The 21,696-nt window shown below is 39.4% G+C and overlaps 1 gene segment (V, D, J or C); it reads left to right on the plus strand.

Moving 5' to 3' along the window:
* The first annotated feature begins 17,404 nt into the window (after nt 1–17,404).
* On the plus strand, nt 17,405–21,454 carry LOC308074345 (M1-specific T cell receptor beta chain-like). The segment is given in 5 exons: nt 17,405–17,601; nt 19,582–19,917; nt 20,039–20,068; nt 20,324–20,430; nt 20,730–21,454.
* Nucleotides 21,455–21,696: the final 242 nt, after the last annotated feature.

Consider the following 21,696-nt stretch of genomic DNA (forward strand, 5'->3'; position numbering starts at 1 on the left):
ACACATTGATGCAAACCCTGTCTGTGGCTGAACAAAAACAAAACCACATATAATATGTGTCTGCTTTCAGTTTTCTTTCAGTGTAGTTACCTCATTACATCTCATGTTACATCTTTCCAGAAGGGGGCCATAGAGCTTAAGAACTCGCTCTTCACGGGTGCCTGTTGGCTCAGTCAGTTAATGCATTACAAAACAGCCGATCTACAAGCTCACTACACGATGCAATGCGACGCAATTTGTTTGAAAGATGACTCATTTTTTAAACCTTTGAAAAAGCTTCCAACTGATGGAACATTCTGCATAATGAGTACTTTTACTTTGGGTACTTTGTTTATTGTGATAGCCAATACTTGTGTACTTTTACTCAAGTAGAATTTTGAATACAGGGCTTTTACTATTGCTACTTTTTTCTTTTTTAAAGATTTTTATGCCTTTATGCCTTTATTGATAGTCTGACAGGAAATGGGGAGTGACATGCAGCAAAGGCCGTCGGGATCGGGACTCGAACCCGTGAAGCGCTGTCAGGCTACTTTGGAGCTTAGGTGCCTGGACCGCTATGCCAGCGGTCCAGGCCGCTACTTTTACTTAAGCAATAAATTGGAGTACTTCTTCCACAACTGCATGAAAGTCATGCGTACTGCCCAAGAATGGAACATGTGCAGTAGTAGCTTACATAGTATATTATGTAATCATAATAAGATATGAGGACTATGTCACAGGAGATATGGGCACTGATACAGCAAAGAACCATATTAAGGCATCACAGCTTAGTGGCTGTTTAAAGCCCAGCCAAGCCGTCTAAGAGCACCTACCAAGTTTGGGGCCTTTAGCATGCTGGGAACTGGAGTTATGGCTGGTTAAACCCCAGCCAATAGGAACACAGAGTGGGCAATGGTGCGCCTGTGGCACACGTGGGGCTATTCTAATGGCAGACCCCTAACCAGTGTTGGTGCCAAGTTTGGTGAGCATCGGAGCAACGGTGCGCCTCACAGGTCCGCATGTTACGTTTGTGACGTCCACCCACCGTTCACCCACCCACCGTCGGTTGACTAGGCAATTTGAATATCAATATGGGATATGTGTTTTAATACCGTCTGTGTCGGATTTTGCCGGAAGTTCCCTGTATTCCTCAATGGGCGGTAGTGGTGGGGCGCATCAGGTGAATGCCGATATTACACGCAATGTAAACAGACGGGATTAAAAAACATCTATTGAAAAATACTAAGGCAGTGCACAAAGAAGCACCTTATATTTGCATTTGTACATGTTCGGAGAAATACAGACTTTACAGGCGGATGTCCAGTGAAAATTGGGGGGGTAAAGACAGAGACAATCATAGATATGCAAATGTCAAAATCGATAAAATACATATATGATGGTCTTGATCCGAGGCTACCAATAGACCTTTTACAGGGCAGCCATACATAAATTGTGCAATGTTACCTCCTTCACAGGTTTTACCAATTATAATAAAATTATGTGCTCAGACTGCTCACTGGAAACTATTCATGTCAATATGTGTGAAAAAGATCAATTAGCACTGATCTGTAAACTTTTTTTTTTACACCCAGTGATTTTACACCCAGTGATTTTACACCCAGTGATGGCAGGAAAACAAGGTGATTAATGACACATTTGGTGTAGCATATTTTTACATGTAGCTGTGAGCCAAAATACATGTACGTCCACTGTCCAGCCTGTACAATAAACTGTTGAATGTTATCTGCCTCATTTATTTACACCCTGGGTTTCTTCACAATTCCAGTCACAATTATAAACTACATGTCCATTGAATGGCACTGCTGGCACATTTAAAGGAGTAGTTCGCCCAAAACATTACTTATTTTCTATCAATTACATACCCCATGAAGCCTCGAATTCATGGATGTTTTTTTGTTTTTATTGCATTCCTAAGCCAATAATTTGATGATCGGCGGAGGCAGTCATCATGGAGGCGGTAGGAGACACAAATGACCTGCATTTGTGTCTCCTACCGGAGAGACCACCGCTCATCAAATTATTGGCTCAGTAATGCGACAAAAGTAAAAGAAATCCATGAATTCAAGGCTTAATTTTTTGGGCGAACAACTCCTTTAAGGATGTGGTCTGCATAATGATTAACTGTACCAGCACAATATGATTATACAAGCAGTTCTACGGTATCATTATGCAGTTATACCACGCAAATCTTTATTTTTACAACTTTTATAGCAATATAGTTATTGGGTTAAAACAACATTCTTCCACAAGGTCTCAATTAGATTTGATGGAAACATCATCATTGTTAGCTGACACCATAGTGTTTCCACGTCACTTCCTTTATCAAGCATCAGGAAGCTCAGCTGACACACGACAAGCATAGTGTCATTGAGGTAGCCAGCCACAGAGCCCTATAAGACTGTCATATTCTACTGTTTGGAGTCTCAACTTTGAGTCAAAAGTAGCTCTGTGTTCTGTGTTGCTCCCTTAACTGACAGAAAGTTAAAATGATCAAATTTGTGATTTTCTGTTTCCTCACAGGTAATAAACAATTTGGCTTTGATGCCCGTCTTTAATATAACATTTTATCCGCTCACTATTTCAGTAGTTTCTCTCCTTATGTATCTATTTAGGCTTCGGTCTCAGCCTCAACGTCGACCAGATTCCATCTGAACTCTTCAGAGTCCCAGGAGACAACGTACAGCTGGTCTGCACACATGAGAAAACAGACTATAGAATGATGCTGTGGTACCAGCAATCACCTGGAGAGAGAGCCATGAAACTCATCGGATATCTCTATGTCAAGGCTGTAACAACGGAAGAGTCGTTTAAAGAGAATTTCACTATAATTGGCGATTTGGGTGGGAATACCTCAAAGAACGGGTCTCTTTCCATACTCAACCTAAAAGCATCAGAGCACAGTGCAGTGTATTACTGTGCAGCTAGTGATGCACATCAACTCAGATCAACTCTTCTCGGTACAAAAACTACAAACAAACTGCCATTTATCAGCAATGGTTAAATCAAAAAGACCTCAAATAAACATCTGTTAATACACCTGCATTTGAAGACTCAATTTGTTTAGGGTGGTATGAAAGATGTGCTCTGCTGTACAGAATATACAGTACATTGCCATCTATTGGCTACTTTCTCTCTGGCTTCACATGTCACTGTGGGTACTGACATTCACAGACTTGTGTGACCCCTGATGGCCGAAAGAAAATCTGCCTCCCACTTCACCGGGCATTGGAGGTTTGACTTTGACGCCAAAATCCATGTTTATCACATGATTTCTACTCTTTCTACATCACTTCCTTTCCTGCTTCAGGTTCATCAAGAGTCTCTCTCAGATTATTAGTTCAGACTCAACAGCACCAACGCGCAACATGAACAGAGCTCTCATCCAAATTATCCTCCCACTATTTTGCATCAAGGGTACATTCAGTAATACATTTTTGTTTTGACCATTTACTGAAAAGAATACTTCATGGGCATGGCTTGGATGATATTGCTTAGTTTAAAACGTTTATTGAAAACGTTTTTTTAATTATTATTGTTAGTTTTAGTATACAAGTTAACTGAATGTTTGTCTTCTGAGGGAGGGTTACTCATCTCCATGTAGTTTAAACGTTGTTTTACCAAGAAAACAAGGTGTCACTCCTGTAACTGAACCTGACAGTAAAATGACAACAAAGCACAACACCCTCCTTCCAGCACTATTTGAGCAATGATCTACAGTACATGTAACATTTACATTCTCTGTTCAACTCTCTACAGGAGCATTGCTCAGCAGAGCCAAAACAGTTCTTCAGACTCCAGCTGATGTGATGGGTGAACTGAACCATCAAGTTAATCTGAACTGCAGCCACAGCATCCAAAGCTACGACACAATTCTCTGGTATCAGCGCTCCATGGGGGACACTGCCCTGAAGCTGATAGGATATACAAGCTACACATTGATTCAAAAGATTGAAGAGCAGCATAAAGATCATTTCAACGTGAGTGGGAATGGTGAGAAGGAGGCCTACCTGCACATTCTCAAACTGAGGCACCCTGAAGACAGCGGACAATATTTCTGTGCTGCAGTGCATTCATAACACAATGATTAAAAAGTCCCAAACTCCACAACAAAAACCTTTATCTGAACCTTCACACCTGTACAACCACATGAGCCGTCTACTGACTACAGTCAATACAACAAGAGCAGGAGCAAACTAGAAAAAGTGCTCCTCGGAGCACAGGTCTCCGCCAGGTCAGGTAGGTTATTGTGGCCTCCTGGTGGCGCTATAATAGGCCAATGTTTAAAGGGTACCATTTGTTCTTAGGCCTTGCACGGCAATCGGACACTGCATTCATGGTTTGAGGCATTTTGTGCAACATTCTTTTTTGCTAAATTAGACCTGCTGGTGGCGCTATAACAGGCCAATGTTAAAAGGGTGGCATTTGTTCCTCAAATAGTGTGAATGTACGTGCAAAGTTTGACCGCAATCGGACGGTGCGTTCATGATTTGCGGAATTTTGTTCAAAACAAGCCACTACTGCAAACTTTAGATGTCAATCTTAGCCAATGAGGATGGAATATGAAAAATCAAACACATCCGTCTTAATCACATGACTATGGAGATCATGTGTACCGATTTGCGTGAAATTTGGATAAAATCGGAAGGAGTAATATAAAGAAATGTGTTTTACATAAGGCGGCCACCTGGTGGCGCTATAAAAGGCAGATGGAAAAAATGCAGGGCAAAGGTTTTTCCTTGACCTCTAGGGAGTGCGCATACAAAGTTTTACACAGATCGGTGCAGTTATAGGTAAAAACATGAATCGGCCTGTTATAGCGCCACCATGAGGCTGATTTGAAAATTTTCAAGTGGTATTTCTTCCTCGGCATAGTGGAAATATGCGTGCAAATTTTGAGGCATTTTGTTGAAAATGGACCACTCCTGCAAACTTTGGAAGCCATTTTTAGCCAATCAGACTGGAATATGAAAAATCTGAAAGACAAGTTTTGTTTAATGACTATAGAGATACTGTGTACCGATTTGCGAGATTTTTGGACAAAATCTGTAGGAGTACTGTCAAAAAATATGTTTTGCACAAATCGGCCTCCTGGTGGCGCTATAAAAGGCCCATGTGAAAAATTTGGGGTAGAAGTTCGGAATTGGCATCCAGGGAGTGTGTGTGCACAGTTTCGCTGCGATCAAGCCAACGGTGGCGGAGATTAGCTGGTGACAGACGGACGGACGGACACACGGACACACGGACACACGGACGGACGGAGGGTAAAACATACTCTCTCGCCATGCCTTTCGGCCTGGCGGAGACAATTACAGGACAGAACTAAACAAATATACATGTTCCATGACAGAAAGGTGGACAGTCAGACAGTGAGATACACGTTCCATGATAGAAAGACAGAGATACACTGTCAAGTTGACAGACAGGCTAATTGTAAAATACGGAGACACAAGGCAGTGGTAATTTGGTATTTGGTTTAAAATAAATAAATGTATTTATTTTTATTCTTCGACTGTGGTAACTCATAATGTACTATTCAACGTTTCGATCACACAATCTTCATTAGAAAATTCCTGATGAAGATCATTGTGTGATCGAAACGCTGAATAAGCGTATACAATATATACTTTCTCAAGTGACCTTTTTCATCAAATGACAGAAATATGTATTCATCTGATTCACTTGTTGAAAGAGTTGTGTGCCAAAGTATAAATTAACCTCATGTTTAAGGTTAAGGTACCACCTCCAACCATTGCAGATGTGCTACAGTATAAATAATGTTTCATTTATCAAAATAAATCCTGGATTGTAGCTTTGAATGATTCCACTCTGAAAGATATTTACTGCAGTTGAATCATACTCTCTTTCGACAGATGTGATAGTCAAGCAAACACTGTTCATCAGACACCAGCTGACCTGCTGGGAGAACTGAATGGTTCTGCCAATCTGTCCTGTAACCACAGCATCCCAAACTACAACACGATTCTCTGGTATCAGCGCTCAGTGGGAGACACTGCCCTCAAGCTTATTGGTCATGTATATTACAAAACTCCAAGTATGGAGACTTTCAAAAGCAACATGTTAGTGGTCATTGGAGATGGAGAGAAGGAAGCATATCTTTATGTCCCAAAACTGAGGCGACCTGAAAATGTTGGAGAGTATTTCTGTGCAGCTAGCAAACACAGTGATAGAGAGAGCTGCACTCTAATACAAAAACCTATGGCAGATACAGCTGATGAACACGACAATATCAAACTACATGAGACCACGAGATGCAATACATTATCATGATTTTGTAACCACAGGATCCACCAGTGAAATATTTCACTGTATAATTGAAGGTTTAACTGTGCGACTGTTTCTATTATAATGGTAATAAATCATAAGAAATGTTGTACCCTACTTTTCAAATATAACAATAATCACCATCTCTAGGACAGGAGAGGATATGAGATAAGGGGCAGTGACAGGTGGCTTGGCCCATCGTCTGTAGTGATGTCATCAAACCCTGCTGCCATGCTCTAGATCAGAGAAGTTCTGTGTAGCTTACACCCTATATACACTTCATTGACCAGAGTCCGCCAGGGGACTATACTAGGCCCCCTCCTTTGTTCCATCTCTACTGCCAGTGGCTTGCTTCTGGTTCATGTAGTTAACAGGGTTATCAAACCAACTGAATTGTGTAGACTCCTCATAACATGTTGGTTAAAGAGGGATGCCACATTCGAATGCTCACCACTTCATCAAAGCTCCGAAGTCATAGTCTGGTACAGGGAATATCGTCAGCAGCACACACATCTCAGACTGGTGGGATTAATGTACAATAATGTGGCAAACCCAGAGACTGAGTGGAGAGACAACATCAAGTCCAATGTGCATTCAAAGAGGAAAAGCTCACTGTAAAGCTACAACCTGATGGCAGGGGACAGCGCTGTGCAGCAGATCCTACATGTGCCTTACGAACAGTAGAATGTTCTTAAACGCCATATCTATGCCATCTGCCAGTTACAGGCCTTGTTCTTGGATGCTTGTAAGTATACTGTGAGTGTCATATGTTTGTCTTATCAAGCTAGTGTCCATTTGATGTATTTGAAAGGTTGTGTTGTTGAATGAACAGTCTCAGTCTATAGCTGAATAGTCTAATCTTACATAGGTTAGAACACTAGAGGGCAGTGGTGAGGAGCACCAATCAATCTACTGCTTCAATAAAGAGAAAAGGTGGTATAAATCAGTGTATTCTTTATTAGTGAACAAGGTTCAGAAAGAATAAGTAGTTGTATCCCCCTGTACTTGTGCATGGGTTTGTACTCAGTACTAATTAGATTCATATAATACTACTACTGACTACTACATAATGTATGCACAATATTTTCATGTTATTCCTCATCCAACAAAAAGCTGGCAGCTTAATGTGGTCCACATACAGTACAGCGTTGATGACTGATCAATTGTGTGTTTAAAATAAACATTGAACACTCAAACACAAATTGGCAGATGTCTACTATTAGACTACTACTACACGTATTATTTCACTACTACTATTTGACTATACTACTACTAATACTATTATTTACAGGTTGAATAAAGAGCATATTAACATTCACAATCATTTACATTTGAGTAAAGTCACTTCAGATGACGAACATGAGCTGTCATTTACACACTGTTACATAACAAAACTGTACTAGAGGCTAACAACAGGAAAACAACCTCTCCTGAGAGTTGAGTGAATGAAATGGTGAAAGGAAACACAGATTTCCCAAAGCAGTATATATGTTACAGGTAAATTGGCATTCCAGGTAAATTGGAAAAGAAGCGCTTGTTTTCACAGGCAATTCTGTACAACCAACACACACACACACACACACACACACACACACACACACACACACACACACACACACACCTGAGGAGGCGGGGCTGGTGGGCTATGTTAGTGCAGTGAGTGGCAGTTGGGGCAAACCATAGAGGGGCAAACGCAGTCCCCACAACATCATTTACGATTCTGTGCCTATCGGTACATAACTCGGCAGAGCCAAAACAGTTCTTCAGACTCCAGCTGATGTGATGGGTGAACTGAACCATCATGTTAATCTGAACTGCAGCCACAGCATCCAAAGCTACGACACAATTCTCTGGTATCAGCGCTCCATGGGGGACACTGCCCTGAAGCTGATAGGATATACAAGCTACACATTGATTCAAAACATTGAAGAGCAGCATAAAGATCATTTCAACGTGAGTGGGAATGGTGAGAAGGAGGCCTACCTGCACATTCTCAAACTGAGGCACGCTGAAGACAGCGGACAATATTTCTGTGCTGCATTCATAACACAATGATTAAAAAGTCCCAAACTCCACAACAAAAACCTTTATCTGAACCTTCACACCTGTACAACCACATGAGCCGTCTACTGACTACAGTCAATACAACAAGAGCAGGAGCAAATTACAGGACAGAACTAAACAAATATACATGTTCCATGACAGAAAGGTGGACAGTCAGACAGTGAGATACACGTTCCATGATAGAAAGACACAGATACACGTTCTCTTCTGACAAGTTGACAGACAGGCTAATTGTAAAATACGGAGACACAAGGCAGTGGTAACTGACAGAACACACAGACAGGCATTTCCATCTGACAGACAGCAAGACAGTTAATGCTGCAGACAGATACACTTTGACAGTCATGCACACAGATGATTGGAGAGACAGGTTAAATCACTACAGTAACTGATCCTTGCGTGTTTAGAAGATGTTCCTGTTCCTTCTACATCACTTCCACCTCCTCCACAGATCAGCAGAGACTACCGTTGACTCTTCACATTCAACAACACTGACTGGCACCATGAATCCACCGCATCTCATCACATTCATCACCACTCTTTTCTGGATAAAAGGTATCATTCATGCATGTACTTTTTTATTTGTGGGCAAAAATGACATACAGAATGCTGAGTGGAAAACAGTATAGGGGACATTATAATTTAACTGCATTAAGTGCATTTCATCACATTCCGCATCACTCTCCTGAATAAAAGGTTCATTTGTTAAACCATTATTTAATTTCATGTAACAATTCCTCTGTAAAGTAGAAGTTCCAGTCTTAAACATTATGTTTAAGTTTGGAAGAATGTTACGAATGTTAATGTGATACTTCATTTATTTTTTTATTTTTATTCTTTGACTGTGGTAACTCATAATGTACTATACTTTAATAGAAATTATTCAACGTTTCGATCACACAATCTTCATTAGAAAATTCCTGATGAAGATCATTGTGTGATTGAAACGCTGAATAAGCGTATAAAATATATACTTTCTCACATGACCTTTTTCATCAAATGACAGAAATATGTATTTTCATCTGATTCACTTGTTGAAAGGGTTGTGTGCCAAAGTATAAATTAACCTCATGTTTAAGGTTAAGGTACCACCTCCAACCATTGCAGATGTGCTACAGTATAAATTGTATTAACGCAGACTGGTTAAAATAATGTTTCATTTATCAGAATAAATCCTGGTTTGTAGCTTTGAATGATTCCACTCTGAAAGATATTTACTGCAGTTGAATCATACTCTCTTTCGACAGATGTGTTACTCAGTCAAGCAAATACTGTTCATCAAACACCAGCTGACCTGCTGGGAGAACTGAATGGTTCTGCCAATCTGTCCTGTAACCACAGCATCCCAAACTACAACACGATTCTCTGGTATCAACGCTCAGTGGGAGACACTGCCCTCAAGCTTATTGGTCATGTATATTACAAAACTCCAAGTATGGAGACTTTCAAAAGCAACTTGTCAGAGGTCCGTGGAGATGGAGAGAAGGAAGCATATCTTTATGTCCCAAAACTGAGGCGACCTGAAGATGTTGGAGAGTATTTCTGTGCAGCTAGCAAACACAGTGATAGAGAGAGCTGCACTCTAATACAAAAACCTATGGCAGATACAGCTGATGAACACGACAATATCAAACTACATGAGACCACGAGATGCAATACATTATCATGATTTTGTAACCACAGGATCCACCACTGAAATATTTCACTGTATAATTGAAGGTTTAACTGTTTCTATTATAATAGTAATAAATCATAAGAAACGTTGTACCCTAATTTTAAAATATAACAATAAACATCATCTCTAGGACAGGAGAGGATATGAGATAAGGTGGCTTGGTCCATCGTCTGTAGTGATGTCATCAAACCCTGCTGCCATGCTCTAGATCAGAGAAGTTCTGTGTAGCTTACACCCTATATACTTCAAACAGTCTCTGGGCAAACCCAGAGACTGAGTGGAGAGACAACATCAAGTCCAATGTGCATTCAAAGAGGAAAAGCTCACTGTAAAGCTACAACCTGATGGCAGGGGACAGCGCTGTGTATTTCAGTGTAGCCTGACATCATGGTGCAGCAGATCCTACATGTGCCTTACAAACAGTAGAATGTTCTTAAACGCCATATCTATGCCATCTGCCAGTTACAGGCCTTGTTCTTGGATGCTTGTAAGTATACTGTGTGTGTCATATGTTTGTCTTATCAAGCTAGTGTCCATGTGATGCATTTGAAAGGTTTTGTGTCGTTGAATGAACAGTCTCAATATAGCTGAAGAGTCTAATCTTACATAGGTTAGAACACTAGAGGGCAGTGGTGAGGGGCACCAAGATCAATCTAAAGAATAACTAGTTGCATCCCCCTGTACTTGTGCATGGGTTTGTACTCTCAGTACTAATTAGATTAATATAATACTACTACTGACTACTACATAATGTATGCACAATATTTTCATGTTATTCCTCATCCAACAAAAAGCTGGCAGCTTAATGTGGTCCACATACAGTACAGCGTTGATGACTGATCAATTGTGTGTTTAAAATAAACATTGAACACTCAAACACAAATTGGCAGATGTCTACTATTAGACTACTACTACACGTATTATTTCACTACTACTATTTGACTATACTACTACTAATACTATTATTTACAGGTTGAATAAAGAGTATATTAACATTCACAATCATTTACATTTGAGTAAAGTCACTTCAGATGACGAACATGAGCTGTCATTTACACACTGTTACATAACAAAACTGTACTAGAGGCTAACAACAGGAAAACAACCTCTCCTGAGAGTTGAGTGAATGAAATGGTGAAAGGAAACACAGATTTCCCAAAGCAGCATATATACACATTTGTTAATTAGTGAATACAGCCACAGTGAAAGAAACAACTAAATATTGTCATGTATGTATGGGGTGTGTAGTGACAGTATGCATTATGTACTCACCACGAAATTAAGCCAGACTCCATAGTGGCCAGGAGCTCGTTCAGACAGTTCTGCATACAGCACATGCTTGAAGACAGAGGAAGAAAATATATTTTGGCAAATGCATTTGGATGCAACTTAGATGCTATAAATGCTATCTGCATCCAAGTCCTATCTGATTGCATTGAACAACTTTTTTTACAAATCCACCGTTGTCATGTGATTTACAACGAGCGGTTCCAAACTCGGACACACAGAATCACTGCATGAAATGTATTGACAGAAAGTAGGTCATAACATGAGCGGTGGATTTTTATGAAACATGTGCTCTTTTATGGCAGTTTTGAAGGAGGGTAGGGATTTTGGTGGCATAATAGCAGAATGAATTCAACCTCATGTTTGTGCCAACTCTCGTAGTGTGACAGGTACATACATGGTCACTGGTCCCCTGTGTATCTTGAAAACCAGGCCCATTGCATGTTGCTGTACTCGGTTAGGTGAGTCCTAGCAGTAGTCTGATTAGTTTGTTTTGAGAGGTCTGTAGTTTTGATTTGTGTGCCTTTGAGGTGCTAGAGTACCATGAGATGCATTCATAGTCAAAATGACATTGGTTGACAAGTGTGCCAGCTAGTGTCCTCAATTTATTCCTACTGACCAAAGAGGAGATCCTGCCCAAAAATCGTATTTTTATTTTGATTACTTTTTTGTTGCCATTTTATCAAGATGTCTAAAATACAACCCAGAGAGGTAATCTCTTCTTTCCTTGTGATAACATTGCCACCCACTCTGATCGTAAAGTCTGTGGCCTCTGAGGTCAATTGTGGACCCAAAAAGAATGGATTCAGTTTTACCTAGTTTGTTATCAGAGAGCCATGAGCAGATTTTACCGAGCTCGGAGCTAAGGGCTTTTTCAACCTGCAATTTGTTGTCAGAGGAATGAGATGCTCTGAAGCCAGATTGGAATTTGTATATTAGCTTTCTTTCTGTGAGATACTTGTCGATCTGATCGTATACTACTAACCAATATAACCTTCGAGATAGAACATAGAATGGAAACAGGGCGGTAGTTGCCGGGATCTAATTTGTTTCCTTTTTTGTACAGAGGCTACTCTCGCAAGTTTGAAATCTTGTGGGACATGACTCTGACTGATGGAGAGATTTGTTATGTGGGCAATGATTGGAGCAATAGAGGTGGCTGCGTCTGAGAAATCTGGAGGGGAAATGTGGCAGTGGCCTTGTTGCACCCAACTTTTTAAACACATCAGTTGTCACCGTGGTGAGTTTAAAATAGTCTTTGTGTGTACACCATAGGCTTGGATGTGCTTACACCATATAGCCCAGAATGAGAGGGCAGTTATGTTAAGTGTTAACTTAACATACAAGTTGTTGCAGCTAGTGTGGTGGATGAGGTCAAGGTCACCTCCATCTCAACAGACATCTTGGGAGTAAGATGCTTTCAAGACACAAAAAGGAAAATGTCAAACTTAAATATTCCTAGTGATTTATAATTAAAGTGACCATTCACCCAGATACCAAAAGGAAAAATACCCTCTTCCCGCCCCCCCGGATTGCCCTGGAATGTCAGCAGCAAAGCCCGTACTTCTCCAAACATGTACAAATACAAAATATAAGGTGCCTTATCCGCATGCCCCAAATGTCAACTAGGTGTCCGGCATGTTTGTGCAATGCATTAGTCCATATTTTTCAATAAAGAAGTGTTTTAATCCCGTTTGTGGCCGATTCTGTCAGAAGTTCCCAATGGGCAGTAGTGAGGGGGCGCATCCGGAATTACGCTCGATGTAAACAGGAAGTAAACGGGGGTGGCGTTCGACCACAGATGGGAATAAAACACTTCTATAATAAAAAATATATATGCACTAATACATTGCACAAACACGCCGGACACCGAGTTAACATTTGGGGCACGCGGGTAAGCACCTTATATTTTGCATTTGTACATTAGAAGTACGGGCTTTGCTGCTATCATTTCAGGGCAATCTGGGGGGGGGGGGGGTAGCCAAGACTCTCGTAGAGATATAACAATTCAAAGTTGAAATACTCCAGTAAAGTAAAAGTACCTCAAACCTAAGTACAGTAGGCTACTTAAGTAAATGTACTTAGTTACTTTCCACCACTAAATATATCCAATGTCCACGAGCTGCAGACAGTGCACACGGACCGGACCAAGCATTCTCCTCCTACCCGACGGCCGCCCGCAATGATGGCTGAACTCTGGACTGGAAACTTCCGGACAGCACTCCCTCTCCCTCTTTTCTTTGGTGTTTCGCCTTGAGATTGGGTCTAAAACCTAACATTTAACTTCACTAAAACTATGCCTAACCCTAACCTTAATCCTAACCAAACCTCACAAAAATGATGCCTGAACGAAACCTAACCTCAAAAGTTTGAAACCATGTCCACCTGGGCGAAAAAGAGAATGGTCCTCCGTAAACTTCCTTCTGGTGAGCGCCTGAGCGCATACGTAAGGGGGAGGGGCACACAATTGATAGGTGGGTTGAAATTGGTGTGGGGTAATCAAACACACCTGTCAACAGTGGTGTAAAGTAAGTATGTGTACATTTACGAATGTACACATACTTAAGTAATTATTTCTAATTTTCAGTACTTTTACTTCTACTCCACTATATACTGTACATCTCAGAGGCAAATAATACTTTTACTCCAATACAATTATTTGAACACTTTAGTAACTTAGTATACTTTTGTAGATTTGGATTATTATTACAAAATATACATTACCCACTTCAGTCCTATAAACATTTCGGCCATTTGAAAGTAGCTCACAATGCGTAAAGATGTTTATACATTTTATACATTTGAAAACTTGTGAAATGGGACATTCTGCATTTTTTCAAGGTACCAAAAATGTTGGTACCTTGTTTACATTTTGATACGAATACTTTTGTACTTTTACTCTGAATTCCGGACTATTCCTTTTAACAGAGTATTTCTATATAACATTGCAGTATTGATACTGCAATGTACCCCCCTCCCCCTATTATTAAATGTTTTGATGAATTGAGTACAAAGGACCCCAATAAACAAGGCGTGCTTTCTTGGGTTTAAAATCCTCTTAACAGACCTTGTATTGAACTATACTACTTTCCTGTGCTTGTCTTTCAAACTGTTAATAAAGTATTCGATCAATCAATCAGATTATTATTATTATTGTTTCCATAGGAGGCGATACGTAAGGGAGCGCTTTTTTTCGGTGGAGGCGACGAAGGCGCGCCATCTTCAAAGGAATGTCGGGCCCCATCGTGGTCGGAGAATGTGGTCCGTGTGCAGTGGAGATTTTACCAAACACACATTTTCTGCCATCCATATCAGAGCCTATAAGACTGTAGTTATATCACGCTGATCAATATATCTCCAACTAGAAAAAGTGCTCCTCGGAGCACAGGTCTCTGCCAGGTCAGGTAGTTTACTGTGGCCTCCTGTTGGTGCTATAATAGCCCAATGTGAAAAGGGTGCCATTTCTTCTTAGGCCTTGGATGGCAATTGGACACTGCATTCATGATTTGTTTTGCTAGACCTGCTGGTGGCGCTATAACAGGCCAATGTTAAAAGGGTGACATTTGTTCCTCAACATAGTGTCACTGTGCGTGCAAAGTTTGACCGCAATCGGACACTACGTTCATGATTTGCGTCATTTTGTTCAAAACAAGCCACTACTGCAAACTTTAGATGTGAATCTTAGCCAATCAGGTTGTAATATAAAAAAATCAAACAGATGCGAAGTGATCACATGACTATAGAGATCATGTGTACCGATTTGCGTGAAATTGGGATAAAATCGGAAGGATTAATATATATATATATTTTTTTACATAAGTCGGCCTCCTGGTGGCGCTAAAAAATGTAGGGCAAAGGTTTTTCCTTGACCTCTGCATACAAAGTTTTACACAGATCGGTCCAGTTATAGGTAAAAACACGAATCGGCCTGTTATAGCGCCACCATGAGGCTGATTTGAAATTCAAGTGCCATTTCTTCCTCGGCATATGGGAATGTGCGTGCAAAATGTCACGGAAATTGCATGCTGTGTTCATGATTTGAGGCATTTTGTTCAAAACAGAGCACTCCTGCAAACTTTGGAAGCCATTTTTAGCCAATCAGGATGGAATATGAAAAATCTGAAAGACCCGTTTTGTTTAATGACTATAGAGATACTGTGTACCGATTTGCGTGATGTTTGGACAAAATCTGTAGGAGTACTGCCAAGAAATATGTTTTGGAAAAAGTGGCCTCCTGGTGGCGCTATAACAGACCCATGTGAAAAAATGGGGCAGAGGTTCTGAATTGGCATCCAGGGAGTGTGTGTGCTCAGTTTCGCTGCGATCAAGCCAGCGGTGCCGGAGATTAGCTGTCCACAGACAGAATGACACACACACACAGGACGGACAGGGTGCAAAACAGCAAAACATACTCTCGCCATGCCTTTTGGCCTGGCGGAGACAATAACAAGGCAAGAGGTGTGCAAGTAAACTGTGCATAACTTTGAGCCCAACCCGGAGCTCATCTCCTTTCATTTGGGGTGTCTGATAGATTGATAGTTTTTTTTACTAGTACTACAGGCTTCACAATTAAACAGATGCTTAATGGGTCAACTAAGGATGCAGTAAATGCCAATGCTTGAATGGCCTTTGAATAAATCCAAAGGAAACAACTTATGAACTAGATCAATTGGACTGTCCATGTTGCATAATGCATTACATCAGTGCACAGAGTTACTCAGTGTTACAGTAGCTGTCATTGTAGAAGTTAAATTAATGGTTTATAGTAGGCCTAGGCCTACTACAATCTAAAAGAATAATTTTGCTAAACCAACCAGGCCTATACTCTGTGGGACATTCTGTGTAGGACAGCTGAAATAAGAGCAATATTTGACTTTTCCAAACAATTCTTCTGGCAGATTGATTGATTGATTGATTGATTGATTGATTGATTGATTGATTGATTGATTGATTGATTGATTGCATACTTTATTAACACGATTTAGGTCTACAGGTAGTAGGCCTACAGTCAAAGGTTATGCTAAAAGGATAACACAAAACACCCAAGGGGCTTTTGTGCACAAGAATCTCAATATTCATGCAGTAAAAACTGGGACCTCTACAATGCCTACATCCTTAATATGTTTCAAGCTGCAGCTCAGGATGTCATGATATCTTAAGAAAATGGCAACTGGAAGGGATGTAAACATGTGACCAACAGAGCACCTACAAGGAAACACAAAAAGCTTTCCTCCCCTTCCCACTCTCACTGCTTTTCTTAGAGCTCACAGAAATAGCACCAGTCAGCATGGAAGCAGTTCAAACTCTTTCAGCATCCCCCCTAGCTGTGCACCTGTTCTCAGGGGCAGATAGAGAGAGATGGGGGGGTGAGATATGGACAAGTCAAGTGGGGTTAGGCAAGAAGAGAGAAATAATCGAGGTTTTTGTGTAATGATTTTTCACTGTGGGGACAGGGGGCCACGGTGATACAATCCTATAGAGCTGCCATACAAAAACCTCCTCCCATTCACTTGTATTGTGTAGAGCACTGTTCAGTACCTGATACCATTGTTACAGGGAAAAACATCAATATCCAACACCATGAGGGACTCCAATGTATTCATGGCAATGTAAATTTGATTTTAACTGGTCACCTGAGAAAAATAAAATAGAAATGATCCAATTCTTACATGCTCAATCTGGCTGTTTTTACTCATTCCTATTTCATAAAAACACAACCATTGAGATCATTGGAGCCAATCTAATGGACATCTAAGGCCCAAATGGATAATGAAGAGTGTGTTTGGTTATTTGTCTAATTAAGGATTATGGAAAGTTTGGACTTTTCTGTTGAGGATGCAATCAGTGTGACACTGGCAGCGAGGTCTACTTTGGAAATGGAACTAAACTCACTGTTTTGGGTAAGTCAGAACTCTTACAATTTTACTGTACTGCAATAAATAGCAAATTGCAAGCATGTATGGTTGAAAATGAGGGGTTACTGTGGGTTAATGTAAAACCTGAAATATTCGACTGAACTGAGAACACTGTGACCAACACTGAACCTGCATACTTTGGCAATGGGACCAAACTGACAGTTTTAGGTAAATATAATATTGTTATCTTAATTTATATTTTTGTTGCATTTCATGTTTCCTTAGCAGCACAGAAATAGGGATTTATGGGCAATATACTGTACTGTGTTCTGAAATAATTCTGGTAAGGAATGATGGCAGATTCATGCACAGTATTTCTATACTGTGACAATGCAAACGAAGCATACTTTGGAGCTGGAACAAAGTTGACTGTTTTGGGTAAGACAATGCATATTATGGTTAAAATACATGTAACAACACTGGTTTATTTCAATGGTATGTCAACTATAACAGTAGTTTAGGTAAAATGTTTACAGTTGTATTAGTACACTCAACATTTTGGTGTTGAGCTTTGTTGCTGTGCCAATAACGAAGCCTATTTCGGCCAAGGCACAAAATTGACTGTTCTTGGTAAGTAAGCTATTTTTTTTTTCACTTTATGATTCCAGCAATAAGTGAGACAAAATAATTGTGAGGCTGACAATTATAGAATTTAATACGTTTTGCACACAAATAGTAGCAACAGACTGTCGATAAAGGTAAGTAGTAATATAATGTGGAAAAATATGAGGCCAGCAAACCTTTGACTACAATCTGAAATAAAAAAAGAGGGCCATATGCAACAGCTTGAGGTCAATTTAAATGCTGATTGTGTGCACTGTGCTGGTGGATTTGCCAAACTTTGCTTACTTTGGTGAAGGAACCAAACTAATGGTCAGGTGAGAAAATATATGTAATGTTCACTAAAATATTGTCAGACAATACTGTGAAATATACGCTATGTCATTAGAACACTTTCTTCTCTGGTTCTCTTTTTAAAATCTTTCCCAAGGCTTTGTTTATATATTGACTCCAATGATGAGCCAGTTACAGATGGCTAAAAACATTTAAAAGTCATAATAATAAATATAATGTTTAATTGGTTGACTTAAGTGAGATTCCGTTGAGATACAGAGAGAACTGCATTGGTACTATGGAAGTCTTATTAAAGTGCCACAAAGGAATTTAATTTCTAAATGTTATTTACTAAGCTCTTAACATTTAACACACTGTTAAGCTCTTAACACACGTTCATTATCGAGCTGAAAAAAAACCCTCACTGTTTAGGTAAGAAAATGTATCATAAATAATCGAGGAATGTAAGTAAGGAGAATGTGCAAAATCTATACTTAATGACATACTCATACTTTTAGACATTTTGATAGATTGCCTTGTTTTAGCATATATAAGCAGAATCTACAGTATGTTCTTCAGCGGTAGAGCTGTGGTAATGGCACAATGCCCAGATTATCACTCTCATAGCATAAGTTCTTATCAGTGCACAAGGCTCTGTGAGCTCCCAGTCTGAGGCTTTCTTTGGGAATGGAACTAAACTAACGGTCTTAGGTAAGGTAACAAACAACAATACTAAATGTAATGTTATGCAATGCTATACATAATGTGTAATCTGATTGGATTTGGGGTAATACTTAACTATGAAGAATTTATATTGATTATACAGTAGTTCAGTAGTTTAGTAAAGACTAGTAAAGACAAAAAAAGAAAAGAAAAAGGATAGAAACAGTGATACAATGACAAAAGGTCAGAAAGATGTTTCTGGCCCAACGCATTGGGCCAGGAAATAAAAAAAGAAAAACTAAAACAAATAACAAGGTTTTATACAAATTTGGGTTGATAATTAGGGTGAATTTCAATTTTTACTGAGTACAGACTCAGTCAGTGTGAACAATTACGAACTTGCTTACTTTGGCAGTGTCATCAAACTAACTGTTAAGAAATTAACTAGAACGTACCTAAAGTTCTTACCTTGAATTTTCTCAGAACTTTTAATATTTTTATAATGGGTAAATTATTCTGTAGGCTGATAGAAACCAGTTTAACCTGCGGTCCAATCGCTTCTATTGTTTATTATTTTCCTTTTGTTGCTATTAGCAGTTTATAATAAAGAAAACCATTTTGAAATGTGAATTCATCTTTTGAGTCTGCTGAAAACAAACAAACAAATATTTTAACCTGTAATTTCTATGCAGATGATGACATGTTCATGTAATTTAATTGTTGTTTGTCTTTCTACATCTAGAAGTCAGGATATAACTTATAATTAACAATGATGTATTTTACTGTAGGTTGGAGAACTGTATACTTTGAGGACCTTCAAAAAGCTTTAGTAAAATTACTTTTCTGTCTATCCAATTCCAGACCCTGAAGTCAAAATCACACCACCACCCACAGTCAAAATCCTTCCACCTTCTACAAAGGAGTGCAAAAAGAAGACCCTTGTATGTGTGGCCGCTGGCTTCTACCCAGACCATGTCACTGTGTCCTGGGAGGTAAACGAGGTCAATCGCAATGCAGGAGTGGTGACTGATAATGCAGCCTTGCAGGATGAAGACACCAAACTGTACACCATCACCAGCCGATTGAAGGTCCCAGCTGAGGAGTGGAACCAAGCCAACTATAAATTTGACTGCATTATCGGCTTCTTTGATGGGAATACTACCACCACTTACGAAAAGTCAATTTACGGAGTTCCAGGTATATTTAGATTTGTAGTGGGATATACTAAAACATTGCCTTTTTTGTATGGTAAAAAAAAGGCACCCAATTAAACTAATCTAATTTTGTCTAATCATTTCTGTGTTTCTGTAAGGTGAAGGTGCAGGTGCAGGTACAGGCATCACAAAAGGTAAGAACACTATTTGTATTGTCCAGTATAGACTCTGTCAGAGATATGGAGCATCATTCCCACTGAGGCAATGCATCCTAAAAATATATATATACTCATGGCACACTTAAGTTGCTTCAGACAAAAACCTTTCCACCAATAACTTTTTTATTTTTGTGTGTTTTGTTTTGATTAATAGATGTCAAAAGTATGTAGTTTGACTATTTGGAAGCAAATAACTGTGTGTTATTAAATGTATGTTTTAATTTTCTACAGAAGAGTATGTGAAGATCACACAAACTGCCAAGCTGTCCTACATCTTCTTCCTCGCCAAGAGCAGCTTCTATGGACTCTTCCTTATGGCTTTACTGTGGAGGATTCAGGTTGGTTCAAATAATGTTCTTTCAGTATATTGTCCCTTTAACATGCACATCTGTGCAGTGTGTACAATGTGTGACTTGTGAATGTCCCCACGTCAAGGTCACCAAGATAAACTGCTCTACTTATAATCATAAAATAAAGTGATTTGGATTGTGATGTACTGTACACTAAGCAGATAAAAGAGTTCACAAAAGACTGTAAGTTAAGTGGAGTGAACTAAAGCATGGAAGGTATTGTTTTTGGTAGTAAACATATTATTGTAAAAATAAGACACTAAACATAATTTCCTTCTGTTACACAGGGGCAATCTAAGAAGCAGTGCAACTGAATTCTGAGCAGTCACCATGGCAACCAAGTTCAGGAGATGAACTATCATTTTCTTTCATTCAGTAATACAAATTTAAAGCTACAATCCGTAATTTTCATCCTTATATTCCATTTGAATTATTATAAGGTCATTTTAACTAGTCTGTATGGTAGAGTATGTTAATACAATATAATTTGTCTTCCTAGTACGCTTTCATTGAGTAGGACATCTACTGGTTGACAAGTCCTGCCTGAAGCTCATAAGCCCAATATATCCCCTGGTCAATGGTGGCTTCCCTTTGAATGAGCAGTAGATGCTTTGTTTCCCATGCAGGAGATCAGGTTTAGAATCCTGGGTGTTACACTTGCAAATCTCTCCATTGGGAGAGGACATTAAACTTACATAATTTCTAGCTTTAAAGCATAGTAGATATATTTTGATGTGTATAGTGGCTTTGTAGATATGTTCTATCTTATGTCAAAGGAAAGGAAGAAAACTGATCAAATACTCGGCCAATCCTGTATTAACAAGAGGAACTATATCTGACACTTTTTCTTACCAAAATGAATGCATGTGTAAAAGTAAAAGCATGTGAATACATCATTATAGCCTATTCATTTCCTTTGTATTTAATGTCTCTTTTTGTGCAGTTGCTAACAGATTTATCATGACGTATATGAAGTACTGTAGTGTATACTCAATTAAAGTTTTTCAGAAAATCAAGTTTCTTCTTTTTGACCAGAGGTATGTGACAGACGTGTCAGAGATCAGTATGACTTATGCTTCCCAGGCTTATGTATTTCTCATACAAATAAACACAAGGCCAATGCGATTGTCAACTTGAATTAGCTAAACTAAAGGCAACAAGCTACAACATACTAAATAACTATTATTTACTCCCTCTGCCAAAACACAACTTACAGTATGTCAACTTTGTATTGCTCTCTTGTCAATAATGATT

This window comes from Gymnoscopelus braueri, assembly GCF_963280865.1.
Source record: "Gymnoscopelus braueri genome assembly, chromosome: 19".
Taxonomy (NCBI): domain Eukaryota; kingdom Metazoa; phylum Chordata; class Actinopteri; order Myctophiformes; family Myctophidae; genus Gymnoscopelus; species Gymnoscopelus braueri.